This window comes from Panicum hallii, chromosome 8 (assembly GCF_002211085.1).
Source record: "Panicum hallii strain FIL2 chromosome 8, PHallii_v3.1, whole genome shotgun sequence".
Taxonomy (NCBI): Eukaryota; Viridiplantae; Streptophyta; class Magnoliopsida; order Poales; family Poaceae; genus Panicum; species Panicum hallii.
Window position 1 is genome coordinate 35155252 of NC_038049.1, and position 16275 is coordinate 35171526.

The following is a 16275-nucleotide window of genomic DNA, read 5'->3' on the forward strand; positions in this document are numbered from 1 at the left end:
GAAAATAAGTTCTAATTTCGTCGGCCTGTGTTGGCCGATGAAATAAACTATTTATTTTCGTCGGCTTGATTCTAGCCGACGAAAATACATCTGGCCGATGAAATTGAGCTGTTTTGGTGTAGTGGCCTCCTTACGTGGCTCGACCACCTCGAGTGCGCGTCCCCGAGCTGCTGCGGGCTCGGAGGAGGTGACGGCTGCTGCAGCGCGTGAGGAGCACGCGACCTAGTAGGCATCAGTGGCACGGCGGGAGGCTGAGGTAGCTGCAGCGGCGGTGGCTCAGGCAGTGCGCGCGGCTGCCGTGGAGGCCGCAGCGGCGCGTGCGGATGAGGTCGCGCGTTAGGCGGCAGCGGCGGCCTTGGCAAACCGGCGCCTTGAGACCGAGCAGCTGCGCGAGGAGGCGGAGGCCACCAAGGAGATAGCCCGGTGGGAGCAACGGGTGGCAGAGGAGGTGCAAGAGCGGGCCAGCACCTAGACGGTGACCATCCCCGAAACAGGAGACCGTCAACTCCGACCTCCGTCCTCGACCCCGACCTTGACTCCGATCTTGTCTTGGACTTTGAACTGCAGAGCAGGAGTACGCCAGGTGCTTCGAGGGCCCATCGAGACTCTCCTTCCCCTGAACATGGCCGTGGTCGCCATGCGGCTCCCCGGCCATCCAGATGATCGTCCGTGAGACCGACGGGAGCACGCAGTGGCCGATGCATACCAACACCAATTACACTAGGTTCAGTGATGAAGGTGAAGTTGCAGGCACGGTAGATGTGGGATGCGGTGCGGTACGTTGACGTCGACTACCATGTGAACCGGCAGGAGCCGGAGGCGCTCCTCGCTGTGGTCCTGATGGAGATGGCATCCAACCTCACGGACAAGAGGTCCGCCAAGGCTGCTTGGTATGCCATTGCCGCGTTACGCATCGGCAACGACCGCGCTCGCAAGTCCACACCGCAGAAGCTTCATGAGGAGTGGGATCATCCAGCCTGATGCAGCAGATGGCGCGGTATGGTGGCGATGACATCGATGAGGAGAAAGCCATCGAGAAGTTCTTGCACGTCGAGAGTGCATCGCGATGTTGCTGGACCTCTCCTTATTGGCAATCAAGGAGATGACGAGGCGGCTCAGGGTGGTCGACGACTGTGATGAGCCTCCACCTAGTTGGCTAGTCACTATCGATGGCAAGCTTCTCTTCACCAAGGAGCAGTGGCCCGCCCACCAGAAGGAGTGGAAGAAGGGGGAGGCCTTGAGCTCAATAAGCGACCGCAAGCACAAGCCAGTCAAGGAGCGCAAGGTTCCCCGGGCGCATGGAGGCACTGGTGGCGGGGCTGGCCATTGGGCCAAGGACTTTAGGCAGCCGAAGCATGGTGGCCAGGCCCGTCGCGTAGGCTCGAGTTGATGACGAGCTGGCCTTGTTCTTGATGCATGGGAGTGTTGAGCTAGACTTCTCTCCTGTGCCGGCCGTCACCGCACTCCTCCACTTCGACGATCCGCGAGCTCACGCCTTCCTCAGGAAGGGCGCAAGTGATGAGAAGATCGATGGATGGTATCTTGATCGGGCAGTGGGAGTACTTCTCCAACCTGGACTCCACTGTGAGAGGCTCAATCAAGTTCGGGGACGCCTCCGCCTTGGAGATTGAGGGTGCCGGATTTGTCATCTTCGTCGCGAAGACCGGTGAGCACTTGATGCTCATTGGTGTCTACTACATTCCAGTGCTGCGGAACTTGATCTTGATCATCAGCTCGGGACCACTAGATGAGAATGGGTCACGTGTGGAAATCGAGCATGGACTGCTATGCATCTAGGACACTTGTCACCGCCTTCTTGCCAAGGCGAGCAAGGGGTGCAACAACCTCTACATCCTCCACGTAGAGGTGGCACTACCTCTTTGCCTTGCAGCTCAACGCAAGCGCTTTGTGCACCTCAACTTTTGTAACACCCTAATATAAAATTCCAAGATTTATAATGGATTTAAATTGGCTCTATTAATTTTCTAAGGATTTTATTGTGCTTAGTTTGCATTTAACCTAATTAAATTATACAAAGAATTAAAATTTATCTTAGGAACAACATGATTGTGCATTCATGCTGGTGCATATGTTTTATTGGAATGAGTGCACAGGGTTTGAATTCAAAAGTTCATTTGAATTCAAATAGATTTGAGTTTCAAAAGGGATTAGAAAAGGAAAAGGGAAAGGAAATTAGAGAAGGCAACCCAACCTGCCTCCCCTCTCCCCTTGGGCCGGCCCTTTCCCCCTGCGGTCCACTCCCTTCTTTTCCTCCCCCTCGCACACAGCCCGCTCGGCCTGGTCCTTCAGCGCCCCGTTTCCCTCTCCCTCTCTGTGACCGGGCGACCCCACCTGGCAACGCCCCTTTCCCCCTCTCCTTTCTTCCTCTCTCGCATCACCGGCCGCGCCCGAGTCTCTGAGATCTCCGGCGAGCTCACCACGCTAGGCCCGCACGCCAAGGACGCCTCGCCGCCCTACAAATAGAATCCCCAACCTCCTGGGACTCTAACCCTAGGAGCTTCGGCCGCCACCGAACCCTAGCACCACTGCCTGCTCACCCGACGCGCAGAGCTCCCGGCCTCGCCGTGGACCGGCCGCTCCGCCGCACCCCAGCTCCAGCCAAGCCCCGCGGCAGCTTCCCCCCGACGCCAGGCAACTCCTTGAGGCCTCAGCCCTCGATTTCTATGCCGGCAGTGGCCGGAATTTGATCGAGACCCGCCGCCGGTGAGATGCCCCGCTCGTGCGATTCCTCGCCGCCGGTGACCCCCGGACCCCTCTGACCCCCGTGGCACCTCCGCAGGTACACCCCGAGCTGACCCGTGGGGATCAGAAGCCCAGAGGACCCCTGCAGCAGCCCTCCCCGCAAGCGCCGCCCATTTCCGCCGCTCGGACATCGCCGCCAATCACTCTGCGCTGCCGCTCTGGCAGATTCAAGCCTCGGTGAGCATCGCGTCATCCCCCGGATCCTTTTGCACTAGGTGTTGTGACCCTTAGCCCCCACAGCGCCGGGACCGCTGCTCACCGGTGCTCCGCCGCCACGCAGACCCGCCTCCACCACGGTGCTCACCGTTCTGAGCCTTGCCGACCCTTGTTTTAGCCCTAGGTGGACTACGCGTGAGGCGCTGATCCTCCCTGACCCGAACCGAGACGAATTAGGCCCCGGAGCACCAGAACCGATGCATTCCGGCGAAGTTCGGCACGCACCGCCGCGGGAGATCACCTCCCGTGACCGGCGCCGCCACCCCGAGCGCCCAATTGCCCCGAGCCGTAGGATCCGAAGCCGACGCGCTAGATTCGAAGCATCCCAGGTGGGGTTCGGACCGTCAGATCGTGATCCAACGGATGGAATCCACTCATACCGGTTCGGTCTCATCTCTAATCCAAGCCGTAGATCCAGATCCGACGGCCGACATCCTTAGATAGCCCCTGGGTTTTCCCGAAAACAACCCGCAGTTCACCCCCGTTCAAAAGTATTTCCATTTATGTCCTGTTTTTAGCGCCGGAGCCCCTTGAGTTTTCTGAATTTTGGGTCCGCAGTCCAGCCCCTGTGTTTTCGCGGGTTAGACCCTAGATCTACCCTTTAATTAGGTTTAGGCCCTCAGTTTTTGCGCAGAACCCACTAGAACCTCCTGTTCTCTCATAGAAAGGTCCCTAGACCCTGTTTTAACCCTAGTTTTCGCGTCTTAGCTCCATTTTAGGTGGTTTTCGCGCTCATGCGATCATTGTAACTCATAGAATAGCTTTAGCCTAGTTTTGTGTGCTGTTTTATTGTATTGTTGTACTGTTTCTTATCTTTTGCCCTTGTTTGCATGTATGTGCTTATGTGGACCATGCTTGGACGTTTCGTTCGTGAGTACATGTTGAGCCACCGGAAGAGTACCAAGAGCTACCTTCTTCAGAGCCCTTTGAGCAGCAACAGGAGAACTTTGAGGAAGGCAAGTATAATATGAACATCCTATCACTTTTAAATACAATTTCATACTGCATTTTAATACTGTATGCCTATAAGGATTTCCTAGCCACTGTTATCCTTTATATAATACCTTGGGTTGCATTTTGGTTAGTTGTGCTAGGTGCTGCGCTCTCACATATAATGGTCCTTTGTAATTAAATTTGATTAATGGTATATGCAACTTGATTCTAAGGGTGGCCCTCTGTGCTGTGTGCTTAAGCGGCTCACGTCTCGTTAAAAGATGTTTTTATTAGAAACTTGGTTTAGGGGGCCAGCACGGTGCTTAGTGCTTGGTTGGCCACTCTCCATAAGGACCGGTTCATAGAGCGACAACCTGGGACAACCGCGCAACCACAAGACTGGAATGGGACGGTCTTGACTTACTAATTAGGTCATTTTGGTTTGGGAGTAACTTACCTGCGGGGCAAGAGGGGTGGTAAACTTCAATGGTCTCTGCTTCTCCGGCTTGGTCTGTGCTGTGTGCTTGTACCCCCGTGAGGTGGGCCCCATTGTTGCTGATCTAGAAACCTTAGCGGTTACACCTTACTAACGTGATCCTTTGTAACGGTCTCGTAGTGTGCTTGCTAGTGATCTCACCCAAGGAAGTGTGATGAACAACTAGCGTAGCTCATGACTTGTGGGTAAAGTTGTGCAACCTCTCGAGAGTGTAAAACTGGTATACTAGCTGTGCTCACGGTCATGAGTGGCCCAGATCCTCCGTCTGATTAGTGGGGTTTACCTTTGGTGGTTTTGGCTTGATTTTCAGTAGACTCATGGTTAATTTTGATTAATTATTATGTAACTTGGGTTATGGTAATTCATCCACTTGTAGTAAATAGCTTTAATAAAACTTGCCAAGATTAAAAGCTAATGCAGTTGAGTCAGCTAACCGTAGAGCCTCATAAATCGTGTTATACTTGTTGAGTACAAGTTGTGTACTCACACTTGCCTTCTCTACTCTTCTGTTCTCTCTGGGATATCTTCGATTGCTGCTCAGTACCAGGCAACGTGGAGGACTACATCAGCGGACTCGACGATTTCTAGGCGTTGTCTCCCAGCCGACGTCCCTATGGCACCCTGTTCTTCATGTATTTATTTTACGCTTCCGCATTCCTTGAACTGATTCTTGATTCAGTTGTAATAAAGATATTCATTTATAATTTATACGCTTTTATTTTGAGATATGTGTTGTGATATCTTGATGATTCTGTTGTATATATGCGTGACTTGATCCTGGCGCATATATGATTGCTCGGTTTATGTTCTTATAAATCGGGTGTGACAACTTTGAGGCCCTGGGCAGCTTGATGCTAAGGAGATGGTGTGGAGCGTGCTAACGAAGCAGCAATGACTCCCCTTCCTACACCAAGCTACCTTCTATTGACAGTCGTTACGGACCAATTTCGACCATCAATTTGATCAGAAAATTGGAAGAACTAACATTTCCTGCACACATATTTATTTAAAATAATATCAATTCCACATGTCCCCTGGAAAATAGTGCTATGCAGGAATTTGAGCAGAAATGGAGGAAAAACACACCTTTGAATCCAAGGCACAAAACACCGACCAATCACGAGAAAGCATGAGGATTGAAGGACCCACATGACAGCCTCAAGAGCAAGGAAACACACTCTCAATCCAAGGCAACACCTCTCTGGCCAATCAGAACGCGTCGTTCAGCCTCCCATGAATCAGAGGGCCCACTAGAGCATATAACCGAATTAGGACAGCGCCAACTCATCGACCATAGACCAGAGGGCCCACCAACCAGTGTCCCTGCCAAAGGTGGTGGCCAAAGACTGTTATACTTGTTCGGCTGAACCAGCTTTGGTGCCACCGTCTTACCTCCTGCATGTGGTGCCTCCCCATTGGATCTCAAGGTCGGTTCACGGTGGCTCCTGATGTTTTCCCGGCCGTAGCACCCTTGGACACATCTGTAAATATGAGGGGAGGGGCTCATAAAGAAGACACACAACACATTTGCTTTCTCTTGCTCTCTCACATTCATATATGAGCTCTAGGCTCATTCTAGAGGTGTAGCACTACCTAAGTGGTGTTAGAAAATACGGAGAGAGTGAGGGGAAGTTGGGGAAGTGCCAGTTTTGTCAGCACTCTTCTCTAGCTTGTACCTCGACAGATGCTTATTAATCAATGTAAGTGTTCGTGATTTCTTCTGTGTTCTAATTTCTTAGTTAAGTAATAGTTCTAGTTCCTTAGTTGTTTACTGGATCAATAGTTCACTAGTTAACTGGATGCTCTAGTCTAAAGCCAAGCCTAGAGTTAGTAGAGGATGGTATAAATGTGGTGTCTAGACCAGACTCTACCTATTGGTTGTGGTATGTCCGATGATTAGATGAGGTAGCTAGTAGGTGGTGACGGCCCTGTCTATTCAGCATAACCCTCCCCGTTCGGATATATCCCAATGCCGTATTACAGAAGCCAGTCAGATCTTATCCTAAGGAAGCCAGGAGCCCGAAGTAGACAACTAGGACGGTTCTATCTTACCTTTGATTCTAAGCCTTAGGAATCCTCTCTACCCCTTTGCTCTAGCCAGTGTGGTGTCATTGGATGAACCTAAATCCTAGAGAATATACACACATTCCTCAGTGGATACGAAACCCTGGAATACTCTTGGGTGAAAGCTACAATGGTATCTGTACACTTGCAGATTTATTTGTGATCGTTAAAATACCCAACAAGATTTCTTGCGCCGTTGTCGGGGAACGGTAGCTATATTCTCTTCGAACCTAGTTCATCCTCATATGTTTTTCATTTTCTTTGATTCTACCTGGTACCCCCTTTATCATGGAACAGCTATCCATCAAACAGCTCTCTGCTTCTAAGGGCGAGTTCTATGAGCCATCACAACCTTCAACATCAATCCTTTCATGTGGCTATGAATTCCGTCTTGGGTTTATAGCCATGGTTTGAAATCGACCCTTCTTTGGAGCAATTGACAACGATCTGTATGATCACTTGCAAGAGTTCGAGGAACTGTGTTCGTGCTTGGTAATCCTAGGCATGACACAAGAAACCTTATTGTGGAAGTTGTTTCCTTTTTCTCTCATAGAGAGGGCGGAGCAATGGTACACCCACATGATAGGGAGTATGAGCGGTGATTGGGAAGAACTCCGAGTTGACTTGTATATACCTGATGATATATCATTGGACATCTTTTGCTCGGGTTTAGACATGAAATTTGTCCTAGACCTTGACGTTGCCGCCGAAGGTTTGTTTGCACAAAAACTTCAAAGGAAGGAAGAGAGACCATAGATCACCTCTTAGAAAACTCTTCTTTCCCTACCGACATAATGAACTCCACCAAGTGTGACAGTTCATGCACTTGTAATGCTAGACATATATTTTGCTAGTGTGAAGTATGTGTTTGTTAGTGTAAAACTTGTGTGTGTTTATGTGAAACTTTTAAAAATTTAGAGTGCAAGTAAAAAAAGGGGTATTTTTGTAATTATAGAAAAACCTAGGGTTGTTTTTGCAAAATGTATTTGGATAAGGGTAATTTCAAAATAAGTGAAAGGTGGTTTTGTAAACATATTTTTCTTATTTTATCCCCTATAAAAAATATATATTTATCCCAAAAGTTTCATTTGAAATGTGCGTGTTGAAGTGTGTAAAAATTTTGGGTAAAGTTCTGAAAATAAGGGTGTTTATGTGATTTTACAAAAGTAATTTTCAAAGTTACTCAGGGCTAAACTGTAAAAGGTGCAGGTCATTATGACATGTCTATCCAATCGTTATGATGAGTCTATCCTGTCATCATGACGTGTCATAAATGCTTGCATTTAGGTCCTGAATTTTATAAAGTTTCACTCCTTAGGACAAAAGCAATTCAAATCCAACTTTTGCTTAAAATTTCACGTGTAAAGATGCAAGTTTTGAGTTTTTGAACTTGAGCCCTAAAGCAATATTGTAGAGTTTGAAAAACTCTCCAACTTTCGTTTTGGGCATTTCTTCATTAGGGTTTTGGATTGATGGGAAATTTTGCTTTGCAGAAAAGTCCCTGCAGTTTTTCTAAATTGCGCATAAGTCCTTGGGGAAAACCATTCCTCTTTCTTCTCTCTCTCTGCTTTATCCCTTCTCTGGCGTCTCTCTTTTCCCTCCACCGACGTTAACTCTCTCTCTCTCTCTGTTGCCCTCTTTTCTTTCCTTCTTGCGGCTGAAGGTGGGCGCTCGGGATCCAGTGGTGGCGAGCGGCCCCAGGCGCGTGGAGCAGGGATGGCCGGGCACTGGTGCGCGGGCGAGCTAGCGCGGGGCGTGCGTGGCGCAGGCGGGCGCTGCGCGGGCGGCGGCGCGGCTCAGCGCAGGCACGCGCGCGAGCGCGCGCGGCAGGCCGCGGGAGGAGCGGGCGCTAGCGGCTCGGCTAGGGCTCGGAGGCAGCGCTGGCGGGGCGCGCAGGGACTTGCGTGGCGGGCGGCAGTGGCGCGAGCCGGCACAGCGGCGCGCAGGAACATGCGCGGCAGGGGCCTGACGCGCGGACGCGGCAGCTGCAGTGGCGCGCGGGCGAGCCCGAGGCTGCAGCGGCTCGGGTGCGGGCGTGAGCTGACGCTGGCTCGCGGGCGTGCATGTGCGGAGCCAGAGCGGGAGCAGCACAAGTTGGTGGCGTGAGCAGGTGTGGAGTGTGGGCGCGGAAGCTGGCGTTCGGGTGCGGCACGGAGGCGCTGGATGCGAGCGGCCCCGAGCGAGCAATGGCGCGCAGGGCGGATCCAGGTGGAGCACGGGTGCGCAGGCGACGCAGGAGCTGAAGCGCGCAGACCCGCGCGCGCAGGAGGAGTTGCGGTGAAGTGCTTCTGCGTGAGATGCGGGAACGCGGTGGCGTCGACCCTGATTACGCCACGGCGATCTCTGAGTGGTGCAAGTTTGGCCGTATCGAAGATGCAGTTAAGGTGTTCGACGAAATGCTGGCCGCGGAAGAAATGATGCCAACTGCGGTGATGTACAACGCATTGATCGGAGGCCGTCGAAGAGAGGGCAGCGGGAGGCACGGCCCTAATGCGAGCAGACTGCGTTCCTCGCGGAGACGGAGGAACGGTTATGGCGTGACGAGCCGGAAGGAAAGGCAATGAAGTGGAGGTGGTGACTGGATGCAACGAGCTCGAAGGAGCCACGCACGGCGAGCTCCCTTCATCCATGCAGAGATCGGAGCAGGAGTAATGCGGCGCGGGTTCGACGCGCAGCGCATGACCGGCGGCGGTAGTAGACCGGTCCTGATGGCGTCACAGCAGATGGAGAGGGCGGCGGGATTGCAGAATTCGGAGGTCCGAGCGGAATTGAACCGGCGCGTTCATGAGTGCGAGCGGAAGTGTTTTGCCAGTGGCCGGCTCGGCTCGATTCCGCGGGCGTATGCGCGTGCAAGGCAACAGACCATGCGCGAGAAAGTTGAGAGCCAGTGGTGTGAAAGTAGCACGGGAACAGCGCGCAGGAGATGCGATCGGGCACGGCGATCCTGCAGGAGGCTACGCGGAGGTGACGGCCGTGTTTCAGTGGCACACATGTGTGAGCAGAGGAAATTCAACCTATGAGCAGGAGGGCCTTGAGGTTCGCGGAGGAGTGGGCATAGCGAACCAATCCGACTCTATCATCTCGTCCCAGGGGTCCACAACATCCAACAGTTCTTATCCCTCGTGGATCGCTCAACCGCTATCACCACGAGTCACACGGAGACTACTCGTTCGGCCATCTTCCACCCACGGCAACCCTTTCTGGCAAACCTCTTCGTCACCCACGGAATCTCGTCACCGTCGAGCTCTTCTCATCGCTGATCTTGTTCGCCACAGGAGTTCACTTTCTACCCGTTATCCTTTACGACCAAGGCTACCCCAAGGTTTGCCCTGATTCACTGAATCTTCCTAATGCCGGTGATTACTTTGCCGGAATATCATCGTTATCTTCCTGTTCTTGTTTTCCCCGACCAGGGACTTAATTGCTTCGATTTAGAAAGTTCTAGGGTGTTTTCTGTAAGGTTTCCAGAACTTTCTTTATTTCAAATCAGAGAACTTCTACATTTCATAGATTTTTGTAAGAAGTTCATAAAAATACAAAATCAGTTTTGTATGAATCCTTAGGTCAAAATCTACAAGTTTTATGTTGTGATCTGGAGTGAAAGTCTTTGATTTGTGATTTAGGTTAAATATTAGGGAATGAATGCTTTACTTGTACCTTGTGTTGTATGCATGTGTATAACTGAAAGGTAAGTCATAGGATGTATGTCTCAAGTGGAGATGTGTAATGTGTAGATTAATCCTATCACACGAGTGCTCATATCCCTGCCATCAAGAAATTGTCCTTGTCTTGATTTCAGTCTTCTTAAGGTCCTTTTCATATAAGAATCTTTGTTAGTTCATGTGCATCTGTTTCTTAACCAATACATCTCGACAGCTATGCTTCAGCGTCGGCTATCAGCTCAGCCGCTAAGCATCCGTCTCCTTTGAGTCCGTGATGTTTCTGTGTAACAGCTGTCAGCCGATGCATTTCTTTTGTTCTGTTCTACATCGGCTGCATATAGTCGATGTATCAAAGGTGTACACTCAATCTTAGAATTCTTGCTATCGGCCAGTCCAAGCCGATTCTAGTTGTTTTCCATGTCGGTTATGGTCGATCAATCCTTAGTTTTCCATCCTTATCCACACACTTCTATCAGCCGATTTATCGACTGAGAGATCAGCTATATATCTATCGGTCACATACCCTCAATCACACTCCAATCGGCTGTACGTCACTCAATTGTTGTGCTGACGTAATCAAGCCGATACAACCACACCTAGTTACCCAAGATAACACTTAAGCACATCTCAGTTAAGACACAACTACTTTAGGAATCACCCCTCTGCTAAAGTAATCGATGCTTTCATCGATCAATTAGGAAACCGATTGTGGCAGAACCAACATGAATTATACCGGCTCAAGTACGCGAGTCCACTTCCTAGGGCTCCAACGTGCTTCAAACGGTATAATCCCTTGGCCTGTCGGGTAACGTCCCGATAATCCACCGATACACAGGATCAATAAGGTTACCTCACATGAAGGTGAGTCCAGAGATACAATCACCATCACAATTTACATAATAGGGAATTACATTACAAGAGTTTATAAAAGTAGTACAAAGCTTCAAACTTAGAGAAAACAATACAAACTATTTAAGCTATGATCTTTAGCAGCGGAAAACATACGCGATGATCTATAGCACGTCGACAAGACGGATGTCATGCTAAGCCCAGGCACGACATCACTCGGTATCACCAATGTTGGTCGGGGACGGATCCCATTCCACGGACCAACCTTCTGGAAGAGCACAGGGCCAAGGCAAGGGAAGAGAAGGGTCTTCAAAGACTTTACCTGTAAACATGTAACATAGCAAGACTGAGTATACTAATACTCAGCAAGGCTTACCCCGTTATGGTATACTTAGCCATGTAACTAGACTTATGAAGGCTTATAATGGTTCTGGGTTTAGTTTCGGCTGAAAAGCAACTAAGAGTGGATCCTTAATTTCAACTTTTAGCTTTCAGATTCTATGTGATTATCCATTCTAGATGAGCACCTATAGCTATTCAATCATGGTAGAATCTTTGGTCAAACATCATCTTTGATAATCAAATGATTGCTCTTATTACTCAATGTGGAAAAGGGGATAAGTAGTCTCATTCATCGTGAGAGGCGGACGATTCCTGAATCGAGATTCAACCTTGCAAGGTAAACCTAACTCACACGCTTGGAACACCACAGGGTCGTTCCGAAGCAACCGTTTACCTTTCATTCCGACTCGTGGATCAGATCCACCACAAGCGACTGCAGGACCATACGCACTTCCAAAGTGCAGGACGTACGTTTGTAGCGCGACTACAAAACCCGTACTCCTGGTTGCCCTTGCAACACGTATTCCCACACGTCGAACATAAGTAACCAGAAGAAGCAAGACGAGTGGTGGGAGGTGTGTCCACTCCTCGGGCCGATTGGCTACTAGGCTTACCGCTTACCATATTTCGCGGCATGTGGTTAGTACTTTCAAACACTTAACCCGCACTTCCACACGCTGCGACCTTAACAGATTCAACAACACAGACGGGGTATCACCTCAACCATGATACCTCACAGAACTCCCGTCCGGTATCCTTATAGTGATAACAAGAATGTAAACATTACAACTCCTATATCGCGCGAGTGACAGGAAATCACCCGACTTCTACCGGCCCTATTAGCATAGCAGCTAGTCGGACTCAAGAGCTAGTATCCATCACATTGGTTCCTAGGAGAATGCAACTAGGGTTTCAAGCAATTCCTAAGAACTTAATGCATAGAATACGTAAATAGATATAGATTGCAGTGTAATTAAAATAGTGGGTTACGTTCGGGGCTTGCCTTTATTGGTGGGTCTGAAGTCAGAAATGTCAATATCTTCCGAACTTTGGTTCGGGGCTTTAGTTAATCTCTTGATGACATTCACTCGATCTTCAGGAGCATCCGCCATAGACTTCTGGAAGATCTCGTAGTTACCGTTTGCAGAAGTAGTCGTATCTACATGCAATGCAATATTACATTCAAAGTGTGCATATGAAACTATCTCACTTCACAATACAGTTGCAATCCAACACTCATTTAACATACCACTCATATATCAACCAGAAAGATCTGAGCTAAACCTAGACAGAGCTATAGGGGAACAACTAATTAGAATTGGCTACTCGTTGAAGATTACAACAGAGCCGATTGGAAACAGCGAGGGTTTAGCCGATAGATGTGCTTTGGTTGTGCCTAACAGAGGCGTGTCCACTGCACTATCTTACTGATCTAGGGTTGTGTATTTTGGCCTGTGTAGCTGATTGAAGTGGGGTTAAGGTATGTGATCGATAGATATATAGCCGATTTCTCAGCCGATAAATCGGCTGATTGAAGTGTGTGGATAAGGATGGGAAAACTAAGGATTGATCGGCCATATTCGACCGATATGGAAAACGACTAGAATCGACTTGGATCGGCTGATAGTAAGAACCCTAAGATCGTGTGTGTCTCTCCGATACATCGACTCTGTGCAGTCGATGTAGGACAGGATAAAGGAATTGTATCGGCAGTAGCCGATACTAGAAAGGTAACAATCGTTTCAGCTAACCAGCCGATGGTAGAAGCATACCTAAAAGAAATGCATCGGCTGATAACTGTTACACATAAGCATCCTAAACTCAAAGGAAATAGATGCTTAGCGGCTGATCTGATAGCCGATACCAAAGCATAACTGCAGAGAGGTATTGGCTATGTAGCAGATATACACGGATTGACAAGGATCCTTATACGAAGAGAACCTTAAGGAAACGACAACCAAAACAAGGACAGAGTCTGGATGGCAGGAATTTGAGTACTCATGCGAAAAGATTAACTAGAGATCACCCATCTATACTTGGGACATACCCTTGATGATCTATATTCAGCTACAACACATGCATACAACACAAGGTATAATAAAACACTCATTTCTTAAGATTTAACCTAGATCACAGTTCAAGGACTTTTAATTCAAAATCACAACATATAACTTATAGATTTTGACCTAGGGTTTCAAACAAAACTGATTTCGTACTTTTATGAACTTCTTACGAAAATTTATAAAATGTAGAAGTTCACGGATTTGAAATAAAGAAAGTTTTAGAAATCTTACAGAAAACACCCTAGAACTTTCTAAAACATAGCAATCAAGTCCCTGGTCGGGGAAATCAAGAACAGGAAGATAACGATGATATTCCGGCAAAGGAGTCACCGGCATTAAGAAGATTTAGTGAATCAGGGCAAACCTTGGTTATGAAGGAGAACACGCGGAAAGTGAACTTCCGTGGTGAACAAAATTGGCGACGAGAAGAGCTCGACGATGACGAGATTTCGTGGATGACGAAGGAGTTTGCCGGGGATTGCAGTGGGTAGAGAATGGTCGAAGAAGTAATTTCCATAGTGACTTGTGGTCTTGCTCGGCGATTGACGAGGAAAAGGTGCTGTTGGATGCCGTGAATTCATGGAAGAAGCCGATAGGGCTGGATTGGTTCGCTATACCATCTCTTCCGCGAACCTCAGGGTTTTCCGGCTCACGGACTGAGTCTTCTCTGCTCATGCACATGCACCGCAGAAACACATCCGATATGCCCGTGCAGTCACTTGCAGGGCCGCCGTACCTGGCTGCAGCTCCGGTGCGTCACTCTCACTCGCACAAGGTGTAGCTCTGCCGCCTTTCCCCGCCAGCTGTGACGCCATTCGAATCGGCCTACCACCGCCGTGGGCAGAACGCTTCCGCTCCACACTTGCGGACGCGCTAGTCCAATTCAGCCCGGACCTCCGCCTTCGCTTAGCCGCGCTACACTCGCCTCTTCTGCCTTCGTGAGAACCGAAGCCCGCTTGCACCGGGGCCATCTCCGTATCCTCCGCGAGCAGTCTGCAGTGTCGCTTGATCTCATCCGTTGCTTTCCCTTTAACAGCCTCCGGCGTCCTCCACGCGCGACTCTACTGCCTCCTGGGCAGGTTCGCCCTGAACCGTCGCGCTGCAGCATCTCCACATCCGCGCGCGCGTCTGCACGCTGCCGCCGGTCCCGAGCTCCGCTCCAGCGCCCGTGTCGCGTCGCACGTGCCGCAATTCCTTCACACGGGGGGTCTCGTTGTTTCCCTGCCGGTCTACGTCGAGCCGCCAGTACTACGCCGCACCTCCTTCGCGTTCGCGTGCCTTCGCGCCATCTCCTGCCGCGGCCTCGCTCTCATGCATCTCCACACCTGTGCACATCCAGCGCCTGGGGCCGCTCGCGTCCGCACAGCCGTGCCGTGCCCGCCGCCAGCGCCACGCCCGAGTCGACCCCGTTCCACTCACCGCCGTGCGCCATCTCGGGCCACCTGCTCCTGCCCAGCTCCCGCACCTGCCTCCGCGCGCCCGCGTGCACGCGCTGCGTGCCAGCGCCCCGCTCACGCGCCGTCCGCGCGTCTGGCCGCCAGCCCGCCTGCCTCTGCGCTGCGCCAGCCCTCACCCAAATCCGTGCCGAGCCGTCGCCACTCGCCAGCCGTCGCGCCGGCCCGCGCTGCAGCTGAGCCGAGCCGCCCCGCGCTCCTGGGCCGCGCGTCCGCGCGCCGCTGGCCTGCCTCCGCTCGTCCCAACGCCCGCGCGCCTGTTGTCATCGCCACCGCCCCCGCGCTCGCCTCCAGCTCCCGCGCGCGTGCTGCGCCCAGCGCCCGCTCGCCTGGGCTGGCCCCGCCTGCGCACCGCTCGGGTCCACCAGCGCTGCTCGCGCGCGCACACGCCGCCTGCTGCCGCGCCTGAGCCGGCCCCGCTCTGCGTGCCTGCTGCGGCACCCGCACGCCGCTCCGCTTCCGCGCGCCACCCGAGCCAGCGCCGCTGCCGCCCGTCTCCCGCGACGCCCGCGCGCGAGCCGGGGCCCGCTCGCCCCCGCCTGGGCCGCGCCCTGCGCAGCGCCTAGCCACGCGCCGCTCCTGCCCGCAAGCCGCCGCGCCGGCCCCGAGCGCCCGCCAGCCTCCACGCGCGCTCGCCCGGGCCCGCTCCGCCCGGCGCCTGCCTGCCCGCGCGTGCGCCCGCGCCTGGCCGCGCCCACGCGCCGCGCGCTGCCTGGGGCCGCCGCCGTCGCCTGCTGCTGTGGTTGCCCGAGCCAGTGGAGGAGAGGGTGGATGAGATAGAGAAGGGGATAGGTCTGCCGATGGAGAAGAAAAACAGAAGAAGGGAGACGCCAGGATAAGAAACAGAGGAGAAGGGGGATTAGAATTCCCCAAGGACTTATGCGTAATTTCCGAAAACTGCAAGGACCTGTTTGAAAAACAAAATTTTCCGTTGATTTAAAACCCTAATGAAGAAATGCTCAAAACGAAAGTTGGAGAGTTTTTCAAGCTCTACAACATTGCTTTAGAGCTCAAGTTCAAAAACTCAAAACTTATATTTTTTACACGTGAATTTTTAAATAAAAGTCGGATTTGAATTGCTTTTGTCCTAAAAAGCGTAACTTTATAAAATTCAGGACTTAAATGCAAGCATTTATGACACGTCATGACGACGGGATAGACTCGTCATAATGATTGGATAGACATGTCATGATGACTCGCACTTTTACACTTTAGTTCTGAGTAATTTTGAAAGTTACTTTTGTAAATCAAACATTTGCATAAAAGGACTTGTACTTTTATAAAATTACATAAATACCCTTAGTTTTACCACTTTACCTAAAATTTTTACACAATTCAACATAAACATTTCCAATAAAACTTTTGGATAACTAAATATATATATTTTTACAAGACATAAAGTAAGAAAAAAAATATATTTCACTTATTTTGAA